Raw genomic sequence first — 11,045 nt, forward strand, 5'->3', positions numbered from 1 at the left:
ACTCATGAAATTGGAGCAGGTAAAGATGGTCACATTTTTTGTTGTTGTTTGTTTTTTTGGGAGGGGGGAGAGATGAGCCAAATTTAGACTTTCATTCCTTCATATACGTAATTATTCAGTCATTTTAGCAAATAAATGAGCACCTCTCATATACCAGGCACCATGCAAGTTACTAAGGAAATAATGATAAAATGACAGGCGAAATCTTGGCCCCATGGAGCTTACATACTAGTCAAGGAGGCAGAGCAAACAAGTTAACAAATGAAAAAGACTTTTAGAAAATGTTGAGGTGGCGTTTTGAGTTTGAGGTGCCTATAGGATATTTAAATGGATACTATACCCCAAATTTACAAACTTATTCCCATTTTCCTTCTTTTGCTCATGGATTTTCCCCTGCCTAAAGTAGCTTTTTTCTGTTCACATAAGACCAAGCTTCATGCCTCTTTTATCCTTGAAATCCTTCCCAGCTACTCCAACCCACAGCGACTTTCCCCGTCCTCTGCACTTCTTTGCACTCATCATGTGTGCAACTCATTTGGTGCCAACAATTGCCACTCTTGCCATTATAGGACATGACATAATAGGAGAGGCAGTAGAGTGTAGTAAATAAGAGCATGGACCCAGGCAACAAATTAGCTGGGTTCATGTTCCATCTCCAGTATTTATTCCCTGTTGTCTTCAATATCCTTACGTGTATAATGGGAATAATTACAATAATTGTACCCATCCTGTTGGGTGGTTGTAAGTATTAAATGAGTTAATATATATAAAGTGCTTAGACAGATGCCTGGCATATGGAAATCATCATATGTTTGTGCACTAGACATAAGCATTATATCTACATATATATAAGCATTATATTATATATAATTTGTCTGTTGTTATTATTATTATTATCACTACTAAATAATGTCTCACTGGAACTGGATGGTAAGCTCCCAGGCACCAGGACACAGATTTGATGTGTCTTTCTACACTCAGTTCCTAACACTCAATGGAAATTTCACGAACACGTTGGCATGTGATGTTTTCATTTTAAAAGTTTACTTTAGTGAAAAAACACATTATTACTATAACATTTTTAGTGCGCATATACTTTTGCCTTGAATCCATAACGCGTTTCTAAATTTTATATTTTTAACCAAAAAATCATAAAAGAGATTCATCAGATCGAAAAATAATTGCTTTTTCATATATATTTTAGAAGTTAAATAGGAGAAGAGTTTAAAAAGTTGAAAACTCTCTTGTGCTTCTATAGCGATGCAGTTTTAGAGCCTGGAGATTTGATGGGCATGTAATTTATTGCAGCAAACTGAAATAACGTCACTGCCTTACCCTTTTCCTTCTAATTCTAAACGGGCTGAGTGCTTGTATAAATATGATACGCAGCATGATAATGATTATGTCCTTTGGAAAAGGACATTATTTCAATTTATATTTAAGTTATTAAGAATCTGGGGAGAATTCCTTGTTGTAGTAATGAGAAATCAACACAGCAAGTTTTAAGAAAAAGTTCCCTTATAGTCCTTCCCTGCCAGTGTGTAAACATAGCTTGGCGAATGACAAATGGTTGTAGTTTCTACACCATTTATGACTGTATTCTTTTCCCACGTGGCTTTGTGTAAGAGCTAAATTAAGTTCAATCAGTAGTACTTAAGACAGTTTTTTTCAGTAGATAGAAATACATTATGCACTCAAAAAAGGAGATAAGTGCATAAAAGTAGACGACTATGGTAAATGTACCGTAGTATATAAATGGTTCACTTTAGTATAAGATTAAAAAATCAAGCTTGAGTTTAAGCAGAAACTCCCTCTAACCACTGATGTAGATAGACCTTTCATTTGAGTTCAATTTGAGGGACTTCGGTTTACACTTAGAATATGATACCTTATTTTTTCTAATGTAATTATTCTCAAAATGAGAGAGAGATATTTAAATCTTCATATAGCCCTTTTTATTCTCTCCGCCTCAAGACATATGATATTCAGTCCAGTGAATATAAAATTGACTTTTTTAATCCAGCCCTACCTCTCATACCCCAAACATAGCTTTGCATATAGATTATTTTCTCACATTTTTATTAGATAACTCATGATTATTAATTTTGTGCCTCCCGAAATCAAAACCTGAATCTTTTCTGTAATATGTTAAGTGACACACATTGGCTTGAACTTTGATCGTCAGAATGAAATCATGAAGTACAATCATTTTGCTTATGGAATTCTATGGGAATGTATGTGCCTATTACATTTAGCTATTTACCTTTGTAAGATTGTCATATTATGTAGGATATTATATTGTAACATCAAAAGTAAAGTCTGACTGAACTGTTAAGCTTACGTCTAAGTCTATCAAATCAATAGATGTTTTTTCTTGTTTCCCATGAGATACCCAAATTTAGTAATCTATGGAGGTCACTAGGGGTATGTTCTTTTTAGATAATCCCAGAGTTCCTGAAAAAGCCGTCATCACTGTCATCATCATCATCATCATGTATGTTACTATATCTATAAGTTCTTTAGGGTATTGATGTAATGGATTACATTACTTGATTTTTGAATATTCAAAGAGCCTTGCGTATCTGGAATAGACCCTATGTATGATCATTGTATATAATTCTTTTTATGCATTATTGGACTCAACTTCAAATACTTTATTGAGGATTTTTGCATGTATATTTATGAGAAATATTGGTCCATAGTCTTTCTTTCTACAATGTGTGTCTGGTTTTGGTATTAGGATAATGCTGGCCTCATAGAATGAGTTAAGAAGTGTTTCCTCTGCTTCTATTTTCTGGAGCAGATTGTAGAGAATTAGTATCATTTCTTCTTTAAATTTTAATAGATTCTACTTGTGAAACCATCCAGGCCTGGTGCCTTCTGTTTCAGGAGGTTATTAATTGTTGATTTAATTTCTTTAATTGATATAGGGCTATTCAGATTATCTATTTCTCTTTGTGTGAGTTTTAGTAGATTGTGTCTTTCAAAGAATTGGCGCATTTCATCGAGTTATCAAATGTGTGGTTACAGAGTTGTTCATAATATTCTTTTATTATCCTTTTAATGTCCATGAGATCTGTAGTGATAGCTCCTCTTTCATGACAGAATGATGGCAGAAACGACAGAAATAATGGCAGTGGCCCTGGAAGTTTCTCCCTAACCTCGTAGTTAATAGTTCTGGGATTAGTGCACATACAGTTCTCATCTCTAGACTTCAGAATGGTGAAGATTCTGCCCTGGTTTCCTTAAAATCTCTCAAACTGTCTCAATATTTAATCTTGATAAAGTGTTGCTACTATTGAAGATGATGAGGATGTTGAGGAATTTGGTGACTTTTTCAGGAACACTGAGAGGATCTAAAAGGAATACACCCTCAGTCAACTCCATAAGTCTCTTATCTTAGTTGGCTCATAGAAACAAGAAAAAAAAGAAAGAAAAAAAGCTATTGATTTGATAGATTTAGAGCAGAATTTTCGAATCTTGACACAACTGACGTTTGGGGCTGGATAGTTATTTGTTGTGGGGCACTGTCCTCTTCATTGTAGGAGTTTTAGCAGCATCCTTGACCTCTACAATCACATATCAGTGGCACATCTCCACTTACTCCATTCCAGTTTTGACAACCAAAGATGTTCCAGGTGTTACAAATGTTCTCTGAATGGTAAAATCACTCCTGGCTGCGAATCACTGATCTAGGGTTAAGATTGAGAGTCTAGGTAAGACCTCACTTTTAATGCCACCATTTAAGAACCCACCTAATTGGATTCAAGCTCTCTATTACATCTCCCTGAGTATTCATCTATAAAGCCAGAATCCTTATTATTTGAGAGTTGTTTTTAGTACCTGTTTCTCTAGGTTCTCTGACTGTATCATTATGGCCCTAGTCCTCAAGGAGCTTACAATTAAGTAGAGAAAATGAGATATTCATAAATGACTAGAATGCTAAATGACGTTAAAATGGATAATAGTATGCACTAGGTGTTCAGGGTGAAGCAGTAATAAAATGAGCCTCAAAAGAGTGGCATTTGAATTTTGTCTAGAAGGGTTGGATAGGATTTTCAAGAGATGAAACATGGAGAGAAACCTTCCTGACAGTGGGATTATCCTATGAAATGACATTGATCTTAAAAGAATCTCAGGCCTATCTGATAAAGCGGCTTTACACTTAAGTTGCCTCCATGGAGATAATGCAGTTGTCTACTGACCAGAGCAATCTGAATTTAGATGGAATGAGCCTCAGTGAGCATGATTATGTGAGTCCATTCTTGAAAGACCAACTTATTTTGAATGTGATAACAAAATCAGGGATCTGAGCGTATGAGGCTATGTCATCCAGACTCTGCTGAATCACACGCTGCATATTATGAAGCATCTTTTCACTCAGCCAGCCGCCTTTGTGAACATAGGCCCTGCTCACCTTAACGTTCAAATAAAACCTTTCTTCCAAGGTGGTAGTAGAGATTAGAAATAATATGGATAAAGAATACTCATTGAGACCCCATCTCTGCCTACACTCTCCTGCCTTTGTTGGTTGTAACTCTTTGGAGTATGTAGGAATGACAAAGACCAGTGTGATAGACAGAATTTGAGAAAAACCTCTGAGCAGCATGAAGGAGGGCGCTCAAGCCTAGCTCCATAGGGTACCATCAGGTCTCTCTTCTCCATGTCCAAGTCAACAGCTCAGCTAAATCAATCCCATGATGAGCGTCTGGAATATTTCTGAATTGGTGAGATAATTGAGTCTATAAAGTGAGCTCTACCAACAAATTAGATCTCAACAGGAAACACTACTGGTGATTTGGGCGGGACAATTCCCCTTTATGCAGGACTGCCCTGGGGATTTAAAAGTGTTTAGCATCTGTTAGCTTTTATCCATCAATATCTTTAGCAGCCCACAGTCATTGTTCAACTTTCTCCCATTTTTATGAATTCTGATACTATAGGCTTTAGCACTCCATTGAAAGCCACTGAATTATATGTCTGACCTTGGGGTGAGGGAGTGGGGCAAACAGGTGCCAGTGGGAAATCCTCCTTTTTGTCTGCACCTCCTTCTACTGCCTTCTTAGCCTGCTGGCCAAGGGGTCTCAGAGAAAGGGACTTTAGGAACCACACTTGATAAGTGGAAAATTCCCAGTTGGCTCCAGATTCATTTGCATTTTGGCATCAATGATACTACATATTTCATTGATCCAAAGATACACCACTATTTTCTGTACTGCTAAAAAAGAGAAAATGCTGCCAATTAATTCATGAAAGTTTTTTTTATCATGTAGATTGTTAAAATTTTATATTTGTGGAAGAGCTCCTTTAGACTTAAGATTTTTTGTCATATATTGTTTTTGTGGATTCAAAAAAGAATGATAGACGTGAAATAGATTGGGAAGGTGGTCCTAACTTCTTCACGTTGAGTGGATTTTTCTAAAAAGCATTGTTACTTGGCATTCATGTTTTTCTACATGTTACTGGCCATTATGCCATCAAAAGAGTGTTCTAGCATCTCTTCTAGCACTAACAACGTCTTCTGCCTTTAATTGCATTTTTTTGCCTATCACAGGCAAAAGTTTTCCCTGTTTGTCAATACTAAAATGTAACATAGCTTCATTTACCTATGCATATCTTTTATAAAGACTTTTGTTGTTAATTTGCAAGAAAATATGGAGCTTTGATTAATCTTGAATGTCTAAGGTTGTTTTTTTTAACTCATATTAAATTTACCCCCATTGCTTTATTTCCATGTCTTTCTGTGAACACAAGAACTTTTCATTTCAAAGACAAATTATAGTGAACGTATTTTAAATGATAACCAAACAAAACATAGATATAGTAATAATACATAAAATACACATAACTCAACAGAAATCATGATAAATGAGCCTCTGTGACCCCGTGTGCTCATGTGCTGACAAAGACAACTATTTCATAACTGTCACTTGACAGGCTCTGCTTGAAAGAAGCATCCTGATTATGAAGATGTTAAACTCTGAAAGATAGTGTATCTTACTATATGAAACGGGTCTTCTTCCAGTTCCAAAATAAATATCTTAGATTAAATCAAAATTGTATCCATCCTATACATCAAGGAGGGTACAAGTGAAGGCAAAATCCTATTAAAACAGAAGGTTCTGGGTTTTATGGCCTGGTCCTATTTGATAGAAAAGGAGCTATTGTATGCCGTAGAGCCCTAGAATGCAGAATCCCAGAGAACAAAAGAGGAAGCAACACTCAGGGTAACCTCTGCCAAAAGGAAAAGAAGCCCAGGATGGAAGCCTGAATTCTGAGAGAAGCAAGCCCACAGAGCGCCTTGTATAGTCAGTGTCTGGTACATAGTAGGACCTAGTAAATGGCAATCATGATTAATGTTTGGGGGAGGTAAAGACTAAAGGTAGAGACTTCAATTAGGAGGTTTTTTTCAATAGTTTCTTGAGTGTAGTGGTGGGTCAGATTCATGTTTCTTACCACATTCTAAGAGACCTAGGACCTGAATTCTGCAGCCCACGCTGACCCCTCTCCCAGCAGTCTTCACTTCACTCATTCCCTTCCCATCACGCTGGCTTCTTATCATTCTTTAAATACCCAGAGTTCACTGCTTTTGTGGGGCTTGCTTGTACTGTTTCTTCAGCTTGGAACACTCCCCCTAGACTGTCACGTACCTGCTTCCTTCATGTCCTCCAGGTTTGACTTCAAATGCCGTTTTCTCAGAGAGTGTTTCCTGACTGTTCCATTTCAAGTATTCTCTAGATCGTATTTGAGTCACTCTCTGTTATATTAACCTGTTTGTGTTCTTAGTATTACACTTAACTATCAAGAATGGTGCTATCCAATAGAAATATAATGTGAACCACGTATGTAATCTAAATTTTCTAATTTTGAAAAATAGAAGAAACAGGGCCAGCCCCAGTGCCCTAAGTGGTTAAGTTCAACACATTCCACTTCAGTGGCCCAGGTTCAGTTCCTGGGCACAGACCTATGCCACTCATCAGTGGCCATGCTGTGCCGGTGGCTCACATAAAAAAAAAGAGGAAGATTAGCAACAAAGGTTAGCTCAGGGTGAACCTTCAAAAAAAAAAGAGGATAGAAAAGAAACAGAGAAAATTAATTTTAATGTTATTTAACTCAGTATATTCAAACTATTATCATTTCAACATGTAATCAATATAAAAATCATAAATGAGATATTTTACATTCTTTTTCTTTTCACGTTAAGTCTTCAGAATTTGGCGAGCATTTTATACTTACAGCTCATTCAATCAGTACCGGCCACATTTCACATACCAACAGCCACAGGTGGCTAGTGGCTACCATGCTGGATGGTGCAGATTCTAGAATAACTTCAGTTTTTAAATTTAGGTGTTAATCCTTCTATTAATTTAATTATGCCTGTATTTGTGGCTAGAATTTTAATCCCTAAGGTCAGGAAATTTAAATCTTTCAGGTCCATCACTGACTCAAACACCAGGAGCAGTATCTGACTCATAGTTGGCCCACAATAAATATTTGTTAACTTAAAGACTTGAATAGATATGAAGTCCCAGAACCAGAGATGTGGCTAACTAGTTACCAGATAAGCTTGTAGGACAGTATGGACGACTGAGAGAGGATAAGAAGGAGGCATAAAGATGCTTCAGCCACATCTATTAGAATGGCTAAAAACAAAACAAAACAAAATCTGACAATACCAACTGCTGGTGAGAATGTGGATCAGCTGGAACGCCCATACACTGCTGGTAGAAATGCCAAATGATGCAATCGCTTTTGAAAACAGTTTAGCAGTTTACTATAAATTTAAATACACTTACCAGATGACCTAGAAATCCTACTCACAGGTATTTACCCACATGAAATAAAATCTGTGTTCCCACAAAAATCTATACATGAATGTTTATAACAGCTTTATTTGTAATCACCCAAATCTAGAAACCCAAATGTCATTTAACTGGGGAAAGGATAAGCAAGCGGTGGTACATCCACACAAGGGAATGCTATTTAGCAAGAAGCAAGAAGCAAGAACAAATTATTGATACCTGCAACAAATTGAATGAAGCTCAAAAGCATTATGCTAAGTGAAAGGAGCCAGACTCAGAAGTTTGCATACTGTATAGTTCCACCTGTAGAAAATTCTAGAAAAGGCAGAAATATAGGGACAGAGAACAGATCAGTTTTGTCAAGGGTTAGGGTTAGGAAGAGCATGAAGGGCAGCATGAAAGAATTCCTGGGGAGTTGTTCTGTAGCTCATAGAACTGTACACAAAAACGAATAAATTTTACTGAATGCAAAATAAAACATAAATTTTAAAAAAGGTTAAATGCACTTTAAAAAAAAGAAGCCCCAGAAGGTGGACACTTGATATCATAGATGTATCAGCAGGAAGGTGGAGCACAGAGTTAGAGCATCTGGTAGCTGGCAAGAGATGGGCTTTATGCAGTAGAGGAGAGAGCAAAGAAAGAGGCTAAAAGCAGGTTGCAGGGACCCAGTTGAGGGGCCTGTATTCTCCTCCAGTCCAGAAGGAAAGGGCAGGTTTAGTAGGACTTCAGCCACAAGCGAAGGCGTTCTAAAAACCAAGGTGAGTGTTAGAGGCAGCTAGTTGTCAACAGACTGCATTTAAATCCTTCTTCTGTTAAAAATAAATCCATTCTGGGGCTGGCCCTGTGGTGTAGTGATTAAATTCACATGGTCCGCTTTGGGGGCCTGGGGTTGTTGGGTTTTTGATCCCAGGCATGGACCTACACACCACTGGTCAAGCCATGCTGTGGCAGTGTCCCACATACAAAGTAGAGGAAGATTAGCACAGATGTTAGCTCAGGGACAATCTTCCTCAAGCAAAAAGAGGAAGATTGGCAACAGATGTTTGCTCAGTGCCAATCTTCCTCACCAAAAAAACCCAAAAAATAAATCCATTCAAAGTTACTTTACAGAGCTGGAATGCTAGCCTTGCAGGCCCTGAGGGCTCAGTCCCAAGGGGGTTTCTGTGGTGTGCTGGATGGCATCTGGAGGTGGTGTTCCTACTGTTGATGAGCAGACAATGGGGTGGAGAGGGAAGTGATGATGGCTGCATGGAAGGGATTAGAGTAATTCAATATGCTAGCCCCAATGGCAATTTCAGGCACCAAGAAGACTCTAATTTAGTCCCCTCCATCACCAACAAGTGAATAGTGGGCTGCGTCTGTGAAGAGGACAAGACTGCTGTCACCCAGTTCAGGCCACACAAAGGCAAGACCCAGCATTGCCCTAATTGTGAAACCCATTACGAGCTGATGCCCCACCAGCTGGCCTACTGAGCCAGTGTACCAACTCATTCAAAATGTGCCGTAAAGTTTCTTCTTTCCAACAGAGGCTAGCCATTTTCTGCATTGGCTCCTCTTCCAAAAAAGAACTTGTCTACATTATCCTAAGTCTTTCCTGGGCTCCTGGCCTTTCAGCTAGAGGAATTTCCCAGCATTCCTTGAGTCTAGGTGTCACCAAATGCCTACATGAAAACTAGCAGAAGTAGTGTGGTGGCTGAGGCATTTCTGAAAGACATGGAAGTTACAAACGTAAAGGTAACCGTGATGGAAAAAGGGTAATGAGACAAGAGGCTGAAAATAGACCCGTGAAGGATGGGAGTAAAACAGAATCCAAAAATGAATCAGCAAATACATGTGAAAAGGAAGCCTGGAGGATTGAGAACTGAACTGAATGAGAAGCAGCTTATGCTAAGGGAGAGAGGGTGGCTCGAGAAGTCAGGTGGCCGGTCGCCAGGCAGAGAGATACACGCGTCTGAGAACTGCTTCTCGTTGCGCCTATTTCTGTGGTTGTAGGAACCACGTCTTCCTGCAGAGTGCACTCGGCTTATTATTTTGTCCTCCAAAATATGACCTCACTTAATATCTACGCTTTGGGTTTATTTTACATGAGGTAAGGAATCAGTTTTTATATTTCCATGCACGCCAAGTCTATTCATGTTCATCTACCCCATTGCTCACAGTTTCGCTACTCTTTTCATAGTTAATTTTTTTGTATTATTTAAGATTATTAAATACAACTGGAGTCAGGAAAAAGGTACAAGTGTCTTAATCAAAAGGTTATTGTTTCAGACACGGGTGTAAAGGTCTGCTTACGCATCCTGAATGAGCTCCTTGTAGGTTAAACTTGAATGATATTTCCTTAAGTGAAGGGCAAAGAAAAAACTTACATTTTTCAGCCTGAAATTATTAATGGAAAATAAATTTTTAATATTATTCAATCAGCAGGGAGATTTTGGAAATCATGTACAGTGAACGATCCTATAATATTTTTCCGAAATCAGCACCACTTGGTGGGAATATTCTCAGCGCAGCAAACGTGTAATAACGATGTGTACCATTTATTAGGCCCTTGTTAAGCATTAAATACAGAGTCAAATGCTTCCTTCCTTCTTGTCCTTTCACCACAAACAACAGACAGGAGAGCCAAGGCTTAGTAAAGTCAGGGGAAGTGTGGCAGGTCCCCACCTAGTAAGCAATGAGATGAGGTTCAAACTCAGGGTACCGGATTCTAAAGCTTGTTTAATTAACTACTATTGTCTGTTGCTTCATTTGAAGGTAGGAAACTTATCATATGAGAAAAGTATACGGAAAATTAATTCAGTGAGTGGGAAATATGTGTTCTAAAGGACTCTTCAGACTGGCCGCAAGGCTTCTCATTTATACTGAGAGGACATTACCATTCTCAGAAATAGGGTAGTTTTTGCTTATTAGCCTTTTATTGAGACCGTTAAAATATTTTTCCAGATATCCTTTGTAAAAAATTACCTTTTTATACCATAGAGGCAAAACATTAAATCAGATATATTTCTTTATTTTATTTTCCGAGGAAGATTAGCCCTGAGCTAACTACTGCCAGTCCTCCTCTTTTTTTTGCTGAAGAAGCCTGGCCCTGAGCCACCATTGTGCCCATCTTCCTCTACTTTATATGTGGGACGCCTACCACAGCATGGTGTGCCAAGTGGTGCCATGTCCGCATGCGGGATCCAAAATGGCGAACCCTGGGCCACTGAGGAGCAGAACATGCGAACTTAACTGCTGTGCCAT

General features: G+C 38.2%; 1 pseudogene; it reads left to right on the top strand.

The window, feature by feature from the left end:
* The first annotated feature begins 8,895 nt into the window (after positions 1 to 8,895).
* On the top strand, positions 8,896 to 9,275 carry LOC100630297 (cytochrome c oxidase subunit 5B, mitochondrial pseudogene; annotated as a pseudogene).
* Positions 9,276 to 11,045: the final 1,770 nt, after the last annotated feature.

The sequence above is a fragment of the Equus caballus genome, chromosome 27 (genome assembly GCF_041296265.1).
Source record: "Equus caballus isolate H_3958 breed thoroughbred chromosome 27, TB-T2T, whole genome shotgun sequence".
NCBI lineage: Eukaryota > Metazoa > Chordata > Mammalia > Perissodactyla > Equidae > Equus > Equus caballus.